Below are 254 nucleotides of genomic sequence, written 5' to 3' on the forward strand. Positions count from 1 at the left end.
TGTAATGAGGTTTTAATTCATGTATAATTAATATTCTACGATTTGCTTGCTAGCTGGTGCTTCACTACTTCTTCATATCAAAGTTTGATTTTAATTCTATTACTTTCAACATAATGCCCAAATGTATGTTATTTGAATAAAATTTAAGTTGATATATAGTTCAAATTGACCCATAAAAAATATCATTGAATTTGTTTTAAAGAAAAATATATTTGTTATTTGATGTAGTCCTATACTTCCTCTGTTCCTAATTA

This window comes from Solanum stenotomum, chromosome 11, assembly GCF_019186545.1.
Source record: "Solanum stenotomum isolate F172 chromosome 11, ASM1918654v1, whole genome shotgun sequence".
NCBI lineage: Eukaryota > Viridiplantae > Streptophyta > Magnoliopsida > Solanales > Solanaceae > Solanum > Solanum stenotomum.